Here is a 20,365-nt window from a genome sequence, read left to right on the forward strand (position 1 = left end):
ATTGCTGCTTTAGAGACAGTTCAGAGGAGAGCAACCAGACTTATTCCAGGTCTGAAGGGAAAGTCCTACTCGGAGAGACTGAGGGAACTGAACCTTTTCACCCTGGAACAGAGGAGATTACGTGGGGACTTGATCCAAGTCTTCAAAATCATGAAAGGTTCCTCAAACCAGAGGAGCTTTTCCAGATCAGCAGGGACACACGCACCAGGGGACAACAAATGGAAATTGGGCTTCAAGGCATTCAAGATGGAAAGTGGTAGAAGCTGAAAGTTTGGGAACATTTAAAAATAGACTGGATAGGATCCATGGATCACTTAGATATTAATGGACACCAAACGAGCATGATGGGTCGAATGGCCTCCTCTCGTGTGTAAACTTTCTTATGTTCTTATGTTCTTATGTTCTTATGAATGTTCCCTAAGCATGTTTCAAATGTTCCCTAATTTATGTTACAAATGTGCCTTAGCACCTCTCTCTCTCTCTCTCTCTCTCTCTCTCTCTCTCTCTCTGTCTCAATTCAGTGCATTTGTATTGTCAAAGCAATTGGACATGCATACATACATACATACATATATATGGAAAATAAACAATATGTGTACATCTCTGCATTAATGGTGCCCTAACAGATGTACAAGTTACATGACAGACAGACAGACAGACACTCACACACACTTTCACACACACACACACACACACACTTTCACAGACAGACAGACAGACAGACAGACACACACACACACACACACACACACACTTGTATACCTGACACCTATAGAAGACTGGATAGGGAGATATAAATAGCAATGGGGAGACTCTTGTACTTGGTGTGGCTCTATCCATATAGTGGGGCCAGCAGCCACTTAGCAGGTGTAGCAATAGAAGCTCAGCCTGGGGAGACTGGATTTAGCATTTCCTCTCCATTTTGATAAGTATCCATAATCATTTCTGCAAAATACTTCTATGATACCTATGTATGTTTTTTACTTGTACTATATTATACTATCAAGTATCAGTGTACACATACAATGTGACCTGTTACATTAATACAGAGGCCACGGAAGGCCAGATCAGTAATAGCCACTGTCCCCTGATATTACACTTTTTTACAATCACTTTGGCACTCATTTCAGAACCTTGATGTCATTTTTCAAAACTCTAGACACAAAACTCACACCCGATGATCAAAATGCACATTTTTCAATTGCTTGGATACAATACACATCAACCTCAGATCATTTGTTCATTGAACTAAAATGATACAACTTAACGTCAAAGTATTACCATTTCAAAATGCAATTCACACATTACATCTGAGATCACTGTCTATTCATTTCATTACAAAGATCTAACTATCAATTGATACAGCTGCTCAAAATGATAAGTGACTGTTGCATTACTCTTAATTCATAGTTTTATGGAAACTGACGAACAGTATTCCATGTTTCGATCATGAAAGTTTCAGGATAATGAGATCCATTGACACCAATAACCGAGGAGCATGAACCAGTTGGACTACATTATCTATGGATGTAATATTTCATCATCATTCATCATCATGTAGCACTTTTCCACACCATGTTTTCAGTGTGGAAGGAAAGTTAGAAATTCTTTCTCTAATACCTGTTTTTCTCTCTTGTATACTTAAGAAAGATAAGGTCAAGCTAGAAGGTCAGGCCAGAAGGTAGTTTGATTTCTGCTTGTTATTTACGATGAGAATCTTGGAGACAATGTCAAACAGTATGATTGAAGTGCCTGCTCCCTAATCCATGTGTTGATCTATGAACTCTGTCCTATAATGATATAAATTCTGCTTAGCTAACTTTTAAGATAACATAGTAATGACTTTCTGATTATAACCAGCTCTTTGATTTTTGTGTATAAAAGCTCTGACTGTTAAAATGAAGGCAGAGCGACTTTGGGATCTTCTTGAGTCACTGTTCCTCTCCACGCTGCGTGTATTAAAGGCATTGCAACTAACGCTCCAACCTGGTTGAAGATGATTGTTCTTCCACATCAGATTTGACATTACTGTATGTATGCAGGCCCTTGTAATTGCTTTTCCAATACTGCCAACTGGTTATTGATGATTGATTTCACATTGTGGTACGAGTATCGAGTGAAATGAGTGCTATCCACCCCAGCAACACAGTGATAACATGGAGCCGGCAAGTCATCCAGGTCACAATAGAGGTCAAGCAGTGGGAGGAGGAAGACGTGGTGGTCAAAGGAATGGAAGGGGACAAGCACCCCTTCTGAGAGGTGGTCGTGGGCCTCGTCATAGAGGAGGGCTTAGGCCTCACCAGAGAGGCAGCCATGGGCCTCATTTGAGAGGTGTTGGGGGAACGTGGTAGAGGACAAGGCCACGGACCAGACAGCGGCAGCAACAGCAAATAGTGTCCAGTGAAATCCGAGAAATAGTTGTAGAACATGTTGTAAATCATGGCATGACCATGACTGAGGCAGCAACAATGATTCAATCAAACCTCAGAATCAACTCAGGATCAACTGTGGCCTCAATCATCAGAAATGTCCGTACTGAGAAGCGGCAAGTCTTCAGCATGCACTAAACATTAGGCTACTCTCAATTGTCAAATGACTGTATACTGCATACCAATGTGTAGCACAGAGTATAGTGTGCCTTTTGAAAGAAATGCAGACAGAGTGAAGCAGCTGATGACTGAGTATGTTCAGGTATGTTCAGTTTCAAGATGCCTCTTGTGAAAAATGGTTGTGAGAACCTGAACCTGAACACAGGGCTGATGGAAATTTAGAAGTACAGTAATCAATCCACTGCAGTTGACATTTTACTGTAGTTTTGTTCTTTTTTGTAGCTAATTATTGTTGCATGGATTCAAAGAAACCTATGGTGTGATTTGATTGTATTGCATCAATACATTTCAGATTTTGTTCAATGATTCCACTGTGTCTGTAGTATTCTCTCTACTAGTCCTTTTACAGTGATATATTTATGTGTAGTACCATAATGAAACATGTATCACATATTTTGTACTACAATATTTAATGATTGTACGAACAACTACACAGTGAAACTATCGGTATCTTCTGTGTTACTATGTTACTATGGTATTTCATGATAAATGAGTTATTTGAACCAACAAGTCTGCAATTGCTAGGTTTCTTTAAAGATATGAATGCACAATGCAATGTTTTGAACATTGGACAGCCTGTGTTACAAGTGATGACCGTTTTGAGTTTTGTGTCTAGAGTTTTGAAAAATGACATCAAGGTTCTGAAATTAGTGACAAAGTGATTGTAAAAAACTGTATATTCATCCTATTTAATGTGCTCTTTTAAAATGTACTTTTCTTTTTTATGTTGCCATTTCTGTTCTACCAATGTTTCAGTTGTTAGCCAAAGATTGACAGAGTACATCTCATACACACAGGCCAGACAGCAAGGATTTCTTTTTGAAATTCAATTACAAATGCTGCATGAACTCATCAATACGATTAGAGCTCCTGAAAGCAATATAACTAACTCACTCTACAGCATCTCATTAGCAGTGAAAAGAAACCAAGAAAGTTGGGACAGTCGACTGTTTACCACTATGTAACATCACCTTTTCTTTTAATAACACTTATTAAGCACTTGGGCACTGAAGACACCACTTGGTTAAGTTTAGCAAGCGGGATTTTCCCCCATTCATCCATTATGCATTTCCTCAGCTGCGCAACTGCACAGGGCCTTCGTTGTCTTAATTTGCACTTCATAGTGCGCCACACATTCTCAATTCGGAGACAGGTCAGGACTGCAGGCAGGCCATGCTAGCACCCGCACTCTCTGCCTATGCAACCATGCGCTTGAAATCTGGGCAGAATGTGGTTTGGCGTTATCCTGCTGAAAAATGCAGGTACGTCCCTGGAAAAGACGATGTCTGGATGGCAGCATATGTTGCTCCAAAATGTGTACATCTCTTTCTGCAAAAATGGTGCCCTCACAGATGTGCGAGTTACATGACAGACACTCATACACAATGTCACACCCATACACACACAAACACACACTTTCACAGACAGACACACGCACACACACACACACACACACACACTTTTACAGACAGACAGACACACACACTTTCACACACAATCACTTTCACAGACAGACACACACACACACTTTCACACAGAGACAGACACACACACACTTACATACATACATACATACATACATACAGTGAGGGAAAAAAGTATTTGATCCCCTGCTGATTTTGTACGTTTGCCCACTGACAAAGAAATGATCAGTCTATAATTTTAATGGTAGGTGTATTTTAGCAGTGAGAGACAGAATAACAACAAGAAAATCCAGAAAAACGCATTTCAAAAAAGTTATAAATTGATTTGCATGTTAATGAGGGAAATAAGTATTTGATCCCCTATCAATCAGCAAGATTTCTGGCTCCCAGGTGTCTTTCATACAGGTAACGAGCTGAGATTAGGAGCACTCTCTTAAAGGGAGTGCTCCTAATCTCAGCTCGTTACCTGTATAAAAGACACTTGTCCACAGAAGCAATCAATCAATCAGATTCCAAACTCTCCACCATGGCCAAAGAGCTGTCCAAGGATGTCAGGGACAAGATTGTAGACCTACACAAGGCTGGAATGGGCTACAAGACCATCACCAAGCAGCTTGGTGAGAAGGTGACAACAGTTGGTGCGATTATTCGCAAATGGAAGAAACACAAAATAACTGTCAGTCTCCCTCAGTCTGGGGCTCCATGCAAGATCTCACCTCGTGGAGTTTCAATGATCATGAGAACGGTGAGGAATCAGCCCAGAACTACATGGGAGGATCTTGTTAATGATCTCAAGGTAGCTGGGACCATAGTCACCAAGAAAACAATTGGTAACACACTACGCCATGAAGGACTGAAATCCTGCAGCGCCCCCGCAAGGTCCCCCTGCTCAAGAAAGCACATGTACAGGCCCGTCTGAAGTTTGCCAATGAACATCTGAATGATTCAGAGGAGAACTGGGTGAAAGTGGTCTCAGATGAGACCAAAATCAAGCTCTTTGCCATCAACTCAACTCGCCGTGTTTGGAGGAGGAGGAATGACCCCAAGAACACCATTCCCACCATCAAACATGGAGGTGGAAACATTATGCTTTGGGGCTGTTTTTCTGCTAAGGGGACAGGACAACTGCACCGCATCAAAGGGACGATGGACGGGGCCATGTACCGTCAAATCATGGGTGAGAACCCTAAGCCAGGGCATTGAAAATGGGTCAAATACTTATTTCCCTCATTAACATGCAAATCAATTTATAACTTTTTTGAAATGCATTTTTCTGGATTTTCTTGTTGTTATTCTGTCTCTCACTGCTAAAATACACCTACCATTAAAATTATAGACTGATCATTTCTTTGTCAGTGGGCAAACGTACAAAATCAGCAGGGGATCAATTACTTTTTTCCCCCACTGTACATACATATATATGGAAAAGAAACATTACAAGTATAAATCACAATAAGATGTAATAAAGTACAGATAAACAAAGTGTAATAAATTGTGATCTGTTTGAAAATGCAGGGACGTCACTGGAAAAGATGATGTCTGGATGGCAGCATATGTTGCTCCAAAATGTGTACATCTCTTCTGCAAAAATGGTGCCCTCACAGATGTGCGAGTTACATGACAGACAGACAGACAGACACTCACATACACTGTCACACCCACACACACACTTTCACACAGAGACAGGCACACACACGTACAGACACACACACTAACTTTCACACAGAGACAGACACACACACACACACACACACACACACACATACATACATACATATGGAAAAGAAACAATACTTTTATAAATCACAATAAGATGTAATAAAGTACAGAAAAACTAAATGTAAGAAAATGTGATCTTTAATACACACAAATATGTATGGCTGGTCGGATGCGTCTTGGACTCGGGTTCCTCTTCATTACGTATAACGCTTTTGCCTTTTGCTAAAGCTTTCCGTGGAGGGGATCGTGGGTGAGTTTGTACCATTCTTGGGGGGCTCTGCCTTGTTGGGGCGGAGCTGTGATCCAGGTGAACAGCAGATCGGGCATAGGTGGGCATGTGGGCAGAGGAGTAGGAAGGCCGGTCAAGCAAATAAGCTTGCTAAGGAACGCAGCAGCAGCAAGCAGCCCCCCCATCCAGCCAGCCAGCCAGTCTGGCTGGCAGTGACTGAGTGGTTGACAGACGGCAAGCAACGGAATGTACGTGCTCTGTGATGTCATAGCAGTCAGCTGAGAGAGGCTCGTGATGTCATCGCTGAGCTGGCTGGCTGGCTGGCTCTGTGTGTGTGTGTGTCTGTGTCTGTCTGTTTTTCTGTTTGTCAGTCTGTCTGTCTGTCTCTCTCTCTCTCTCTCTCTCTCTCTCTCTCCCTCTCAATTCAATTCATTTGTATTGTCAAAGCAATTGGACATACATACATACATACATACATATATGTAGCGTAAGGTACACTTATACATTTCAATTAAAGAAGTGAATTCATAGTATCACCTTATCACGAATCCTGGAGTCTTGTAGAACTCAATTTCTGTAATAATTGGACGCAGACACCAATTCCAAAGATATAAATTGTCAAATTTATTTAAAAACAAAGACTAAATGTAGCACTACACTAATTATACAAAAGGGAAAAACTAATTAAAATTCAACTCTAGATCAACAAATCAAAGACAAATCACTTCCGTGACCAAATCAAAGACCATGGGATCCCATAGGATAACACACAAATCGTTAAACAAAAAAGGTTATAAACACATTGACTACAATACCGGTTAGTAATTCTAGGAATCACTAAGAAACAGTTGAAAGTGCTAAATTGCAGTTTCAGAAGATGAAAAAAAAACTGTAACTGACGGGATATGTAGTACTTTATACTCGAGTGGTCTATGCGATTACACCCTGTTGGTGTTATTAAGAACGCCAAGTACCAGAATGCAGAGCGGGACTGTTTTCTGTGCCGTGACTTGTCGGGGGAAAAAGGCGCAGAAAAAACGGACGAGAAGGTGAAGGTAGTATGGCGGTGATGCACGCGTTGGTGAAGTGGGAAAGCGGGGTCGACAAAGACTCTTACAGCGTGATTCCCACTGCTTGCTTTCGCAATTTTGATTTATTCAGCATTGCTGATGATGACGAAGAGACGACTCGAAACTTCAGAGCAGAGTGGAGAGACACGAACAAACCTCCAAAAGGTGGATGGCCTGTCCATGAAGCGCAGATCATTATGACTGGTAACAATGTTTATTTAAAAAAAAAACATTAAAGTCTTTACATGCTATTTGATATATACAATCACAGTATATTTGAAATGAATGTTTAAGTTATTAATGTGTTGTACTTCTAACATACTCTTATAACATGGTAGGTGGTGGTGAGGGCGCTAAAAACTCGTCATACTTGACTGGCATTTGTAAGATCGATTTATTGTGTGTTGTGCTTTACAATAAAATCCCCCAAATCACAAAATAAATTAAACCAGATATAATTTAACTTCAGTTTTGATTCAGTGTTGGCTGTTCATCTTAATTTGTATGGTCAAAGCACAGTATTTTTATGACACATAAATATAATCCCCAAATATCTGTGGACATAATGCAGGGTTTTATTTATTTTATTTTTATTTTAGGAAAAGAAGGCGAACTAAGAAGAAAACTTAATGACCTAACAAAAATGCCCTGTCCTAAAATGAAGAGAGTACCTAAACCAAACAAAAAACTTCAAATTTCAGATGATAGTGACCTTGATGAACCACAGTTACCGGTGAGATAATTACTGCAAATATTAAATAAATGTATTGCAGGATTGTTTTTTTTTTAATCATATTCATATATATATATATTTTCATTTTAAACTCTTTTCCTCTCTGAATACAGCACAAAATAAGAAAGAAAACCGATGGAGCTTCAAGAATTAGATCCCGTCATATTCTACAGACATTTAAAGAGTCCAGTGAAGTTGAGCTACAGCAAAAAGTTAAGCAGCTCGAAAAGGAAAACACAAGACTTAAAAATGAAAACCAATGTCTTCGAAACCGTATGGTTGATGGTAAGTTTTTTTATTTATAGCAAATAATTCCTTACCTTGATAAATGTTATTCTTCAGTAATTTAGATTCCAGAGTAATGTATTATAGTTGATCATACTGAAGTAATCTAGAACCACAATACAGACTCTTAATGTGCACTGTCTAATAGTTTAATAATACTGATTATTAAATAAAGTTTTTCAACATAACTTCATAATCCTACATTAATGACTATATGCATTACATTAGACCTGGTTATTCTTGTATTTTATCTTTTTTATTTTTTTCGTAGCTAATGTTAATGACCCACAAAAAGGTCAGTTTGCCAATAACATAGAGCAAGTCTCTCAAGTATAATTGCAGGCATTGATGGTTTTGTTTTCACTTTGTATTAAATATATTACTAGAAATGATTATCATTTAATACTAAGGTTTTTTTCTCCAGAGATTCCAGACCTTTTGGACAATCTGAAAAAAATTGTAACAAAAGCCACATTTATCAGCAATGAAGACAAAAGTGTGTCACCATCAAGTGGTTCTGACAGCCCCACAGCAAATTGTTCTGAATCTGACAAAGAATCACCAAAACAGGTATAACACTCTTGGTCTACAATATTACAAAGACAAGGTAAAAATATATATATTGAAAACAAATATTGGTTGTAAACAATCTAATGATGCTACATTATCAGTTATATTCATAGTTATAGTTGATAATAAGAATGTAATTGAATTATGGGTGTCACAGATTCACTGACTTTATTATGTCTGTAAATTAATAAACTTAGAATTGAGACATACTGTGGTCTTTAATAACACATTTCTGTAACAAAATCACAGCCTTACTGATAATGTATTCCACTTAACATAATATAAGAATAGTTTGGGGATAAGCTTGTTTTTTATTTACCATTGTCTTTTAGGTGGAAATATTCCCAGGCACTGGAGTTTACATTGACAAACTGTCCTGGATCCTTGCAGAGAGGTGCAGCACGAATACGTCATATGCAAGAACCCTGACGGTTGCTGTCTTTGACTTTCCAACATTATTAAAGAGCAATCTTCGTGGTGGTGGCAGCAAGAGAGATCCAACTTCGGAGAAAAAGACACCTCTGGATCGCTTAAAGGTGGAAGCCATATATGGTATGTAAATGCTGTTGTACAAAATTTCTAACTCTCCTTTTTAACTGTATAGAACACAAAGGGTTAGCATTTGAAATGTTCCTTTGGCCTTTGTTTTAGTTTCAGAGACTAGAGTTAATTTATTAATAAATAATAATACCTTACATGTAGCAGCTGGAAAGATCCCAAAGTGCTCTACAGACTCACTTCACCCACCACCCTCTGGGGTGCAGCCATTTTGTACCAGCAGATTACTACACAGCAGTAAAGGTGGAGTCATAACAAATTTGTTAGACCTGATTGAGGGAAGCCTGACTTAGAATTCAGCCACGTCACTCTTTCAACAACACCTTGTAAATCACCTTGGATTAATGCTTCAGACATATTAATACATAATAATAATGAATAGTGCCATGGGATCCTTGACAATATAAACTTTCATGTCTCATTTAAATTTGACTTTTGAGCAAATACTTCACATTTCAGTCCAGTTGTGCCACATCAATGTAATGCTTAAGCAAGGTATTAATGGAGAAAAGACTGCCTTTGCATAGCTGCTTCGCCAAGTACAGATTTTACTATGAACTAGTGTAAGACAAGTTTAAGAGCATACACCAAAACGTTTAAATACACCCACACACAAAAATGTTGATTTACTGTGGCAATATGTAACTAATGAACCCTTCTCAAAGATATGTGGTATGTTTATTAAAAGATTTTTATATATCTATGTGCAAGTCATTAAATCTATGTGATACATGTTTTTTAGGGGCTACCTTGAAAAAATTGCCCAGTACCCCAAAGAGTGTAATTGGTGGTGCAATTAACAGCAAGATAAATGAACTACGACACAGAATGAAACCAGAGTGAAGATTTGAAGAACCAGATCTGTATTTTTTGTTTTGTTTTCAACAGGGTTGGGGTCAATTCCAATTCAATTTTTAATTCCCTTTTCAATTCAATTCCAATAAAGAATATTCTGTGAATGCAAAAAGTAATTGCAATTTTGAATTGATTTGTAGGAGGAATTGGAATTGAAAAACAGGAATTGACCCCAACCATGGTTTTCAGTGAGTGTTGTACAAATTGATAGGTCAGGGTTTCTGTAAAAACTTAATAGAGGCCAGCAGGCATGCACGATCTGGGAAAAACTGCTCCACTAAAACAGACCTCTTTCCCTTCGTTTTCTCTAAAAACCTCCTGATATCCTTCACTGCAGCTCTGACTCACCGAGGACGAGGAGGCGAGAGAGGAATCCGTGAAGCCGCCCTCACTGTCACTCCGAGCCCGAGGCGTCCCCGGTGGCTGCCGCGATGCTCCAGCGTGTAGCCGGACCTTTCCCCACCAAGCCGCTCGCTACCCCAGCTTCACTACTGTGCCACCACTTCTTTTACTGACACTATTTACCAACACCGTCCGTGCTCCCTCCCAGCACCTTCTTAGTGCGTTTTTTCCACCCGGCGCCTCGGCTTGTACCGCCGAGCCTGGCCCTGCCTCCTCCTCGGCTACACCCTGTGTGTCTGTCCGCCCGTCTGCTGGCTGCTGAGGTTGTTCCTCGTCACTAACCAGCGCCCCGTGCACCGCCTCAACACCATCTCCCCCCGGCGTCTCGGTCGTCACTATCCCCCGCTGCCTCGACCCCGTCCCCCAGCTGTGCGTCATCGCCTCCGGGCAGCTCTTCCCCCGTCACGGCATCAGTGGTACCATCGGTCCGACCGGCGACTGTCTCCTCCGGCGGGGCTCGATCTCTGTCTGCCCGCTGCATCTGTGGCTGCGGGCCGGTGTCTCTATTCCTCCCCGCGTCGCCCCGCTCCTCCTCCCGCTCCCTGTCCTGCTCGGGACAGTTCCTCACGACATTCCCCTCGCTCCCACACCTGAAACACTTCATGGACTCCGAAGTAGCGAACACGACGTAGTCGGTATTGTCGATCTTAAATTTAAAAATGACATTAAGATCCTCATTGATGTTATTGAGGATCATATACAGCTGCCTTCGGAAGGACATGACGTGTTTCAGTTGCGGGGCTTTGCAGCCCAGCGGGACCCTCTTAATGCCGGACATCAGCTGCCCGAGCCGGTGCGGATGAACGGAGGGACGTTAGACAGCGTTACCTTCCGGGCAGGAGCAGCGAGCGGCAACACCGGGGTGAAAGTGTCGTCTAACACTGTGCCATTAGCCACTAGCTGATTGAGCAGATCAGTGGTTTTTAAGAAGATAACAATGGCAGCAGACTTGATATTTTCACACCCTGCTACCTCCCCAACCGCTAACACACACTGCTCTAGGGGGCAGAACTGCACCGGAGCGATCTTGACTCCATGGCGTCGGGTCAGTTTTTCAAAAGACGCATTCAGGGGGTCCGACCCCCCGACCCGGGAAGAACTACCGGTACTCCCCCCTCCCCTCCCCTGTTCCCCCACAATAAGAAAAGCACTGAAAACAGAAGACAAAATAAACAAACTGAAAAAAGTAAAGCAACAAAAAAACGCAGCCAAAGGACAGAGCTCTCAGCAGCACTCCCGCTCACTGCAGACCCCTCCCACACACTCCCAGCTGAGAGAGAGAGAGAGTTAGTGTCTGTCTCTCTCTCTCTCTCTGTAGATGCATCATAGGGAACATATGTAACAATCTCTCTTTTTGTTTACCAAAAATGAGAATGAACGTATTTCAAGTGGGTGTTGCCTTGGTTGGAAACGTTTTAAGATTATTTATGAAGTGTAAAGTGGATTTGTCTCAGTTCTCCGTAGTTTTCAATGTATGTGCCATTCAGTAGCGTTCATGTTACAGATGTGCCCTATGCAGTGGTAGGGTCAATAAAATGTCAGTAAAACTTTATTTTAGCAATTATGGAGGGGAAGAACTGCAAATAGCGGGTCCCCACTAATTATCTAACTTACCAACAACGTTTAAAATTAGGTCTTGCGAAGCTGCCAAATAATGCTGTATAATCGTATGTGTCTTCATACACCGGCTGCTATAGTCTGATAGCTTTGATTATATATATATATATATATATATATATATATATATATATTTTCTCGTGAACCACAAATGTTATTTGCTTGATTTTTACAGAGTATGTTATAAATACCATTCTTATGAAGCCTGACAAATTGTATGCTGTAATTATGAATATTTTCAAATCATTTGTTTGTTTTTCCTAACATGTTACAAATGTTCCCTATGTGAAAGATGCATTATATCTTAATAACGTCTAAACAATTAAAGATATACAGATTATTATTTTTGGTAAAGTTATAATACATTGCTATTAACTATGTGTGTCAGTAAAAGTTTAAATTTCCTAAAGGATTTTTATTGATCTTGCAAAATAAGTGTTTAGGGAACATTTGTAACATAGAGGTGGGTTAGCCACCGAGTAAGGGCAGCGGCTCCGGCTCCAGCACCGGCACCATGTCGCTGGAAAAGCGCTAAGTGAGCTCACAGTGAGCTCAGTGTAATGTCTGCTCTGGTGAGCTCACAGTGTGACCTAGTCGTGAGTTCACGTCTTCACTGGGTAGTCCTTGACAACTTAATTGACTCAAATCTTGGGCTTAATTGGTCAAAATGACCATTGGTTGAAGGTACTCAGGGACTGATGTGTAGAGAGACTTATTAAACCTGCAGGATTGTGGTTTTCCCAGATCAGAATTAACCAGATCACCACAAAGGAACATGGTATGTGCTATTGCAACACAGATTACACAAATACATTGAAATCCAAGTTTGCAGTGGTCCTTGGGCCATTGTGTGGTGATCCAGATCACTTCAGCAGGAATTTTGCAGTGGTCTGGACTACAACTCTCTCTCTCTCTCTCTCTCTCTCTCTCTCTCTCTCTCTCTCTCTCTCAATTCAGTGCATTTGAATTGTCAAAGCAATTGGACATGCATACATACATACATACATATACACTCACCTAAAGGATTATTAGGAACACCTGTTCAATTTCTCATTAATGCAATTATCTAACCAACCAATCACATGGCAGTTGCTTCAATGCATTTAGGGGTGTGGTCCTGGTCAAGACAATCTCCTGAACTCCAAACTGAATGTCTGAATGGGAATGAAAGGTGATTTAAGCAATTTTGAGCGTGGCATGGTTGTTGGTGCCAGACGGGCCGCTCTGAATATTTCACAATCTGCTCAGTTACTGGGATTTTCACGCACAACCATTTCTAGGGTTTACAAAGAATGGTGTGAAAAGGGAAAAACATCCAGTATGCGGCAGTCTTGTGGGCGAAAATGCCTTGTTGATGCTAGAGCTCAGAGGAGAATGGGCCGACTCGATTCAAGCTGATAGAAGAGCAACTTTGACTGAAATAACCACTCGCTACAACCGAGGTATGCAGCAAAGCATTTGTGATGCCACAACACGTACAACCTTGAGGCGGATGGGCTACAACAGCAGAAGACCCCACTGGGTACCACTCATCTCCACTACAAATAGGAAAAAGAGGCTACAATTTGCACAAGCTCACCAAAATTGGACAGTTGAAGTCTGGAAAAATGTTGCCTGGTCTGATGAGTCTCGATTTCAGAGTCAGAATTTGGCGTAAACAGAATGAGAACATGGATCCATCATGCCTTGTTACCACTGTGCAGGCTGGTGGTGGTGGTGTAATGGTGTGGGGGATGTTTTCTTGGCACACTTTAGGCCCCTTAGTGCCAATTGGGCATCGTTTAAATGCCACGGCCCGTTGTTTCTGACCATGTCCATCCCTTTATGACCACCATGTACCCATCCTCTGATGGCTACTTCCAGCAGGATAATGTACCATGTCACAAAGGTCGAATCATTTCAAATTGGTTTCTTGAACATGACAATGAGTTCACTGTACTAAACTGGCCCCCACAGTCACCAGATCTCAACCCAATAGAGCATCTTTGGGATGTGGTGTGTAACGTTATGTTGGGTGTATTTGGATAAGAGTATTTGGGCTCTGAGCTGAAGCACGGATCTAAAGAAGACCTCTCCCCCCCAAAGTTATCAGATTTCCTTAGCTCATCAGCTTGGAACTGGTTTGCATCAAAGTGACAGTTTTGGGGAGGATGGCACCGAGAAGAGGCCAAATAGTTTGTTATTCTGCTATGAGATGTCTGGAGAAAGGGGCCTGTGGGTGATAAAAACTCTTTGAAGTGGATGAGAGCCGAAATCCCGACATAGAGCTACGAACCCAGGTCAACCGGCATTTCCAAAAGATGGCATGGATTGACATCAGTCATAAATCCAAAGTCACAAAAGATTAAGTCTGTTTTAGTTACTTGTGATAAATTGTTGATATCCTAAGCGTTGGCATTAGAGTCATTAGGTGATTAATCGAGTACTGTTCTGTTGGGTTGTTACTGAATAGCCAAAACAATGATTACCCAAATGTCCCCATGTGAAGCATTGATTGTTAAGGTGCCAGGAACAGAGATTCCTGAATTCCTTGGACGCCTAGGCAGTTTGGACTTTGAAGTAGAGTCGCGTCGAACTCAGTTGGTAAACGACACTACGACGCAACTCGAAAAAGAGTCGATAGAGGTGATGAAAGTTATGGCTAGCTTAGCACTTGCGAGCTCAAGGGTAGTGAACTGGATCATAAGCAAGTTTGAAAAACTGAAAAAGCTAGGAGAAAAGTATGCTAAAGCGAAAGAAGAAAGAGCCAAACGGCATGGAATGGTTTTAGAATTTGAAGGAAAGCTAGATACTTGTGGAAAACAAGTCATTGTGTTGAATGCTGAAAAAGAGGACTTAATTGAACAGAGAGAGCAATTAGGAAATGATTTAAGACAATGTCAAGTTGAATTGGAAACAACTCTGATCCAAGTAAAAGGTCTGCAAAATGACAGATGTAAAGCGGTTGAAAATGAAAGGATAGTTTTGAAGGACCGGGATGTTTTGGAAATGCGTCTTTGCAAAACAGTCAGGGAGAAAGATTTGGGCACTGTAAAAATGGAGATACTCGAAGGCGAGGTCATACATTTAAAAAGGGACAGTGAAGAAATGAGGAGAGTAAATCAGGTGCTTAGGGGAGAACTCAAATCAACTGAAGTTGAAAATGAGCGTCTCAAGCAACAAATAGGGGCCCTGAAAGCTGCCTCTTGGTGGGCTGCAAAGCTGACACCTGACAGCATAAAGGAACAGCCGGAACCGGCCAATGCACGGAGTCGCACACCGTCTCCACATTTAGGCCCCGGGTTGCCTCGTCCTGATCGTACCCCTCCCTGTAGTCTTTCTCCACCCAGGGTAAGAAGCTCGTCGCACAGACGAACTTCCTCTCCCGAGAGTCCAGACCGAAAGGTTAACATGCGCCAGTTGAGAGAACTGGCTAAAGATTGTGAAACCTTTAACCCAGCAGACAAGGAAGGAAATGTGGAAGCGTATATTAAGGACATTAAGTATGCTTTGAGTTTCTATCCTGAGGCTACGGAGAAGGAAAAGGTTCTCCTAATCCGCAAAACTACCTCTCGCCAAGTCCATTCTTGGATGGAGAGGCAAGGGTCCATGGTCTGCAATAGGTTTCAACGCTTGTGCAGAGCATTAGTTAGGGACTATTCCAGGTTCATTGATCCAGTGGCAGCAGTGACTGCCGCACACCAGATCAAACAGGGTAAGCATGAGTCCCCCCGTGATTACTATGAAAAGCTTAGGAAAACCTATTTTGCGGGTCAAGATCGACCCGGGGCCGAGGAAGAGGTGAGCTTTAAAGGGTTGTTTGTTGCTAATTTGTTCCCAACGATTAAGGAAATGATCATATTACATGCAGACGCAACGTATATGAACATAGCTGAAATTCGAAAAAATGGCACAGAAAGCTTGGGAAAGCAAGTACAATAGCACTTCTGATCGTAAAGATTCAAGCACCCAAGTACTGGCAAGGCGCTCTGAGAGCCCTATTTCTCCACTGGAGTTAGAGGGGACAGAGATTCAAAGAAGGAAAGAACCTCCCAAGGATGGAATCCAAGACACCCAGGCTTACAATAAAAAAAAGAAATCTGCTCCTAGCCTAGGTGGGTTAACTCAGTCTCTGAGCAATGTTGCAGTTTCTGAGCTACTGCTACGCTTAGCTCTGCTCCCTTTGCCCCCTCTTCCCAAACTGGAAGTTAGTAGCCAGGGTAAAGGGCCGGACTCGCCACCTAAGGAATGACTAGCTCTGGAACCGCCCCCTGTCCCCGCCTCTGTGTTTTTGATTGGATGTGAGGAACAGCAGGGGGGTTTCTCTGACACATCAGCCCACTGGGACCTCCCAGTGGGGGAAGTTGCCTGCAGGCAAGCTGAACCTTTGGTGATGTTACTGGGTGATCTGACACAGAGAGGCAGAGCCAAGCAAGTTTACATAGAAGTGACCATTGAGAATGTGTGGGAGTGAGGAGCCTTGTTGGACACTGGGGCTGAAATTTGTTTAATGTCTGCCACCACAATGGGCAACCTGAAACAAATTATGGAAACCTCAGACCAACGACTGAAAGTGGAAGCTTGTAGTGTGAACATTACAAGTTACACAGAGACTAAGGCACAGCTCACTCAAAAGGCATTGTTAGAGTTCACCTTTGGGAAGATTAAGTTGGTTCATCCAGTTTATATTTCCAAATTTGAAACAGAGAAGTTGATCATTGGTCAGGATCTATTGAACAGGTTGTGGGCTCAAGTTGAATCACCAAAGCCGGTGGAATTGAATGACAGATATGATACAGCCACCAAGGTACAACTTCCCAATGAGACCATTTTTTGTGCATGTCCCTAAAGGGGGCACCGGCTTACCATGTAAGCCAACCATTCGAACCCAGGTCCCTACCAACTATTATAGACATAGTGAAGGTCAGGTGCCTGAATAACACCTGAATTCCCAGTCACCTCCCTCTGTTAATCAACTTCCACCTATTGGTTACCGTCAGTAACCATACTCAATACTGAGTAATACCAATTGTTTTTTTGTTTTAATGTACTTGTGTTATAATATGTAACCTGTATATGTGCTAGTATAGGATTGTCAATTTGATTGGAATACATTCTGCTTAAATAATGAACTATTAGTTTGTTTTCTTTGATTTCTCGGGGTCATGAATGGTGAAGTCCACTGTTGAATTCTGTTACATAACTTTGAGATAAATGCTTATCGTCTTATTTTGTCTTGAAGGGGATAACGTCCTAGTCGACCTCAGTCCCATTCAAGAAAGGGGGTATGTAGCGTTATGTTGGGTGTATTTGGATAAGAGTATTTGGGCTCTGAGCTGAAGCACGGATCTAAAGAAGACCTCTCCCCCCCAAAGTTATCAGATTTCCTTAGCTCATCAGCTTGGAACTGGTTTGCATCAAAGTGACAGTTTTGGGGAGGATGGCACCGAGAAGAGGCCAAATAGTTTGTTATTCTGCTATGAGATGTCTGGAGAAAGGGGCCTGTAGGTGATAAAAACTCTTTGAAGTGGATGAGAGCCGAAATCCCGACATAGAGCTACGAACCCAGGCCAACCGGCATTTCCAAAAGATGGCATGGATTGACATCAGTCATAAATCAAGCCCCCCTCCAATAGGACACTGGGGGCTGAAACCGAAATCCAATCTCAAGAACTCAGGAACCAATCACCTATTGATCTGACAGACTATAAAGGACAAACACGGCCTTTCTTTCTCTCTCTCTCTCACCTGAACCAGTAACTCGCTGCCACAGCTCAACCTGTAGCTCTGTTGCCCGAACCGGAACCAGAAACCAACCAAGTCTTTGCCGGCAACAGAAGAGTTAAACTGGGAGAAGGAGATTGAGCCGTACAAAGAATTCTTTTAAAGGACTTTATTAAATAAAGAACTTTACAGACTGCGCTGCCCGCCTGTGCCCACCTGATCAGTGGAGTTTTACAGCTGGACAAATGACTAAGTCGACTGAATACGAAAGTGTCAGTCATTTAAATAGCTATTTGAGTTTTAAGAAACTTGACCCTTGGAACAAACAGGGCCCTGCTTTCCTCAAAGACTTTGTCTTCAAGTAACTACGGTGGAACCCTGCTTACAAAGAAGATTTTGTGCACAACCTTGGAGCCTTCAAACCAGTGGAAAATCTGTTTGGAAACGACTCTACTTTCGCGAAACCCCAACTTCCAGGTGCATCGACTGAGTGGAAGTTCTTGGACAAAGCCGAACCGGACTGCCTTTGTTCCAAACCACACGGACCTCGTGCCGTGTGCTGTTATCTGAGCCCGAAGGCAGAGAGGCCTCTCTGCGACGAAGTTCAGATAAGTTTAACAGTTTGGAGTTCATGATTCATGACATTTGAGAAATCAATTAGAAATGTTAATCTGTGATTCATAACTCTAGAATGTGTAATATCATTTAGTTTTCTTAAATATAAATGTGTGTTGCATTAAACTGTTTTGTTGATAATTTTAGAAATAAAATCTGTCAACGCCGAGAAATATCTTCTCATTCCTGTTTAACTGTTTAGTCTGAAATTGACACAAGTTAATAGACACCAGATTATAGGTGGCCCTGCCTATCCTTAATCATTGAATAATAATCAGTTAAGGGAAATTGTGGTAACAAGTAATGATAGGATCTTTCTCTCCACCTAAACGTTAATGAGACTGATATATATATAACGAGAAGTTACCTGACATAAATACTAACCTGCGTAGTTATTGAATGTCTGACTAATAATACTAACAAGAGACTCACCTTCATCTTACTAACTGGTATTGTAGTCAATGTGTTTATAACCTCTTTTGTTTAACGATTTGTGTTATCATATGCGATCCCATGGTCTTTGATTTGGTCACGGAAGTGATTTGTCTTTGATTTGTTGATATAGAGTTTTTAGTTTAGAATTATTTTTTCCCTTTTGTATAATTAGTGTAGTGCTACATTTAGTCTTTGTTTTGAATAAATTTGACAATTTATATCTTTGGAATTGGTGTCTGCGTCCAATTATTACAGAAATTGAGTTCTACAAGATTCCAGGATTCGTGATAAGGTGATACTATAAATTCACTTCTTTAATTGAAATTTATAAGTGTACCTTACGCTACAGGTGGAACGGGAGCTTCGTGCCCTGGATGTGCATCCCACAAATCTCCATCAACTGCAAGATGCTATCCTATCAATATGGGCCAACATTTCTAAAGAATGCTTTCAGCACCTTGTTGAATCAATGCCACGTAGAATTAAGGCAGTTCTGAAGGCGAAAGGGGGTCAAACACAGTATTAGTATGGTGTTCCTAATAATCCTTTAGGTGAGTGTATATGGAAAAGGAACAATATGTGTACATCTCTGCATATGGTGCCCTAACAGATGTGCAAGTTACATGACAGACAGACACTCACACACACTTTCAAAGACAGACAGACAGACAGACACTCACACACACTTTCACACACTCACTTTCACAGACAGACACAGACACAGACACACTCACTTTCACACAGAGACAGGCACATTTTCACACAGAGACAGACACACAAACACACACAAACAGACACAGACACACATACTTTGACAGACAGGCAGACAGACACATGCATATTATGGGTCTTTGTTGGGTAGTGAAATGGGTAGCATCAGTCGCAGTGTGGGTAATGTCAGGAAACCAATCATAGTCCCCGTTATTTGCATATCGTGGCGCAAAGCATTCTGGGAAAAGCAACTAAACACGTTTAGTCATGTATTTGTCCATAGTTTACACATGAGATGAAAGAGACAGTATGACGTATTGAGCACCTGGGATTCCTCATGTGTATGTGAGGGGCAGAGGAACCGGATCCCAAGTGTGTGTCCCAGGTGCTATAGGTTTCAAAGCATGCAGGGGAAAAGGCACCCCACCCTGACACGTATAGAAGACTGGATAGGGAGATATAAATAGCAATGGGGAGACTCTTGTACTTGGTGTGGCTCTATCCATATAGTGGGGCCAGCAGCCACTTAGCAGGTGCAGCAATAGAAGCTCAGCCTGGGGAGACTGGATTTAGCATTTCCTCTCCATTTTGATAAGTATCCATAATCATTTCTGCAAAATACTTCTATGATACCTATGTATGTTTTTTACTTGTACTATATTATACTATCAAGTATCAGTGTACACATACAATGTGACCTGTTACATTAATACAGAGGCCACGGAAGGCCAGATCAGTAATAGCCACTGTCCCCTGATATTACACTTTTTTACAATCACTTTGGCACTCATTTCAGAACCTTGATGTCATTTTTCAAAACTCTAGACACT

General features: G+C 41.5%; 1 non-coding gene across 1 annotated transcript; it reads left to right on the top strand.

The window, feature by feature from the left end:
- The first annotated feature begins 5,930 nt into the window (after positions 1 to 5,930).
- LOC136742589 (U5 spliceosomal RNA) lies at positions 5,931 to 6,045 on the top strand. Its single transcript, XR_010814961.1, has one exon. It is a non-coding gene; the product is annotated as a U5 spliceosomal RNA (small nuclear RNA).
- Positions 6,046 to 20,365: the final 14,320 nt, after the last annotated feature.

The sequence above is a fragment of the Amia ocellicauda genome, unplaced genomic scaffold (genome assembly GCF_036373705.1).
Source record: "Amia ocellicauda isolate fAmiCal2 unplaced genomic scaffold, fAmiCal2.hap1 HAP1_SCAFFOLD_74, whole genome shotgun sequence".
NCBI lineage: Eukaryota > Metazoa > Chordata > Actinopteri > Amiiformes > Amiidae > Amia > Amia ocellicauda.